Source organism: Buceros rhinoceros, unplaced genomic scaffold, assembly GCF_000710305.1.
Source record: "Buceros rhinoceros silvestris isolate BGI_N320 unplaced genomic scaffold, ASM71030v1 scaffold18950, whole genome shotgun sequence".
NCBI classification, from domain to species: domain Eukaryota; kingdom Metazoa; phylum Chordata; class Aves; order Bucerotiformes; family Bucerotidae; genus Buceros; species Buceros rhinoceros.
This window is the reverse complement of record NW_010390375.1, coordinates 22,648-23,105: the sequence shown is the minus strand read 5'-3', so window position 1 is coordinate 23,105 and position 458 is coordinate 22,648.

The following is a 458-nucleotide window of genomic DNA, read 5'->3' as shown; positions in this document are numbered from 1 at the left end:
ACTGGGCAGTGCTGAGCATGGAAGGAAGCAAAAAGACGTATATCAATTTTGGTGTGAATCCCGTAAAAAACTGAATTTCCAAATAGTGAAAATGGATGTAGCTCGGCTGACTTGGAGTCAGTGGCACTAATTTTGCATCCTTTAAAGCTCTGTTACTGTCTGCTCTGGCAGAGAGGTTTTCCGGGAGGGATGTTCACGGACAGTCGTAGAAAACTTTAAAATGCTCTGGCACGTCTCTCTGATGTTGTCATAGTTCTGGTAATAGAATTTGTTGGTAATTCGTGGATTCTCTAAAGCTGACTCATAAAGTGAAATTATTACATTACATTGGGCAGTTAGCATCTACTTTCCGAGAGTTCTAATGCAAAAAATTTGTTCATGTTTGATTTTGATAATTCAAATTGTATGTATTTGCTGTAATTTCTTCAGGCTTCCACAGCTGTACCAGTGGAATCACT